Raw genomic sequence first — 2,652 nt, forward strand, 5'->3', positions numbered from 1 at the left:
TGGCTCAGTAGAATAAGTGCTTGCCTGGCAAGCACAAGGGCCCAAGTTCAACCCCCAGTTCCGAAAAAAAAAAAAAAAAATTATGTCCCAGAAAGGAGAAAGCTGGCACAATCAGCTTCAAGGGGCCGTCCATTCTGTATCCTAAAGAGTTCATTGGCTTCTCCTGTCACCCAAACTTGTCAGAGGCATTTGCATGTTGTTCTTAGAAAATAAGCTATAACCAATGGGATGGCTCTCTTGTTTAATAATTCATACAATAAACATTTCAGACATCCTTATCAGATTGGAGTCATTTCAAAGTCCTTTGAAAAGACCCATGGTTCTTAGCAGAACCAGGAAGAGATTACATAAACTCCGGTACACTGGACTTACATGTGGGAGATGTATGTATGCATGTAGGAGGGTAGAGGAGACATAAGAAACATATTTACTCTGCTAGTAGAGTCAGTTCTATAAAGATTAATATAACCACTTAAAATAAGAGACTTTCAAGTTAGAAAGGGCTGTCATCTAATACCTGTATAATTTCTTCCACAGACAGGTAATACATTCCATCACAGGTCATCGTTGATGATTCTTCCATTAAATTCTTCTTGTACTAAGTAAAAATCCTGAGTTCCACCTATTAGTCCTAATTCTGCCCGTGAGCCCCAAAGATGATGTGGAAGCTCCCTTTTCTGTGTTTTTTAAAAGACAGTTATTTTCCTTTCAGTGTTCTTTCCTAGGTTACATCCCAGCTCTACCAAAGTTCCAGAAACAGATTCGGCTGTCTCAAAGCGAAGAAAGACAAGCACTTAAAGCCAAAAGGGCTTCAAACATCAGTACGTGTAGGACTCCAGAAGCGGACGTTCAAAAGACGTTTCCTAGGTTCGAAACTCAGATTCTAAACCAGTTGTTTGAGTCCCAACACTGTATAGCCAGCATCTCAGGGGACCCCAAAGTAGATGGTAGGACCATATAGGGGGGAGATACACTGCCCCTTTTTACAAACGAATAAACTAACCTAAGCACAGGAAAGAGATTTGGCCTACATTATCTGGCAGTCGGCGGCGAGATCTCAACTTCCTATCTCTTCTTACTCTCATCCCAAATCAGTTCACTTCTCTCGGTCTCTCTACTCAGGGTAAGTTCATTAAATACAGTCGCACACGAGAAAGGCGGACTCGTACGGGGAAAAGAAAAGGAGTCACGGTGAGCCCTTGTCTAGAAAGGAACCCCTTCTTCCCTTTCTCAAGATCTCAGTTTCTCCGGATGTGTACTCATGGAAAAGAAGACCACACGGCTCTGGCCTTTCTTCTGGGTCTGAGAGCACTCGGTACCGCCAGGCTGTTCTTTCTGGCCCTGGCCCGCTTGGCTCAGGTGTGGAAGCCCGTGAACCCGAGCAAGGCGAAACCGGGTCTCCCGCCCCTTCCCCCAGCTCCTACGGCCTCTGCCACCACCCCAGCCTGCCACGTACCTGTCTCCGCGCAGGGAACGCTCCTAGGGCCGCTTCAGCCTACCAGTTTCTCGGTCTACCTGCCAACCCTACGCCTCGCCAGTCTGTGAGCCCAGACCTCTGACCCCTCCTACGCGGACTCTGGTCACGCGGTACCGCCCCTCTCAAAGACTTCCGGCCATAACCGGAAAAGGTTGGTCCGTGGCTCGGTTATCCCGCCCAGGTCCGGGCTCTAAGGTTCCGCCTACAGGCAGGAAAGAGGGGACCCTTTCTGTTTGGAGCTTGGGGAAGAGCCTGAGCTTTGGACTATTTTAAGAAAAAAGGGGGGGGAGAGAAAAATGACTTTGGAAATATATTAGATAAGCCCTAGAACATCTTGTCTCACCAGAGTGTAAAAATGATAGCAATAAGAACAATAGAACGTGTAAAAGGAAGCAGGAGCTATCTTGAAGATTCCACTGGCCAAATCTGGCGCCTTCAGCATGAAAATACGTGATTGTAATAGTGTACAACTAATTGAATAAAATATTATTCACAAATTTTTACTAACATAAATGAAAAAGTGAAAAAATAAATATGCAGAAAGCAAACTCTTCATTTTAATAAATGGTACATCATGTTCCACAGCAAAAACAATGGAGTTGTACAATCATCAGTGATAAAACTAGAGCAGTAGGATGTTTTTACAGAATGTCTCCCACAAATTACTTATTGATTATAAAGGGAAGTTACTAATGTTACAGAGGTGTAACCTAGCAGAACAAATGAATCAAAGTGATTAAAGGTAAAATAGACAAAGGGCCGGGGAAATGGCTCAGTGGAATAAGCGTTTCCCTGGCAAGCACAAGGGTCTGAGTTCAATCCCCGGTTCCGCAATAACTAACTAAATAAATAAAATAGACAAAGTCATGACATGGTTGGAGACCACTGATAGGAACAGAGAACAAGCTCTTGGGACCTTAAAACCTTGCTTTGTGTCTTCTTCTAACATAGGAACTTAAACATGGCTTTTGCTAAACAAGTGGCTTTTCACTTGGGCCTACAAATGCCCAGTAAGTAACTACAAGTAGAACAAAACTTGATCTTTATTGTGTAAAATCTGAGTCAAATCCCTTTCAGCTCTACGTATAGCATGTTAGTCATTTAGGGAGTGTCTATCTAAAAATTGGGAAAATAAGTTTTATTAGCCCTAAATTTACCTACCTTGTTACCCTTTA

At 43.5% G+C, this 2,652-nt stretch overlaps 1 protein-coding gene across 1 annotated transcript in view; it reads right to left on the bottom strand.

Annotated features, from left to right (window-relative positions):
* The window catches only part of Rnf185 (ring finger protein 185), a 37,589-nt gene extending 36,006 nt beyond the window's left edge, over nucleotides 1–1,583 (bottom strand). The window contains exon 1 of the mRNA XM_004645558.2: nucleotides 1,457–1,583. The gene's annotated coding sequence lies outside the window, so the exon portion shown is untranslated. The remainder of the gene's footprint in view (nucleotides 1–1,456) is intronic.
* Nucleotides 1,584–2,652: the final 1,069 nt, after the last annotated feature.

This window comes from Octodon degus, unplaced genomic scaffold (genome assembly GCF_000260255.1).
Source record: "Octodon degus isolate 3935 unplaced genomic scaffold, OctDeg1.0 scaffold00230, whole genome shotgun sequence".
Taxonomy (NCBI): Eukaryota; Metazoa; Chordata; class Mammalia; order Rodentia; family Octodontidae; genus Octodon; species Octodon degus.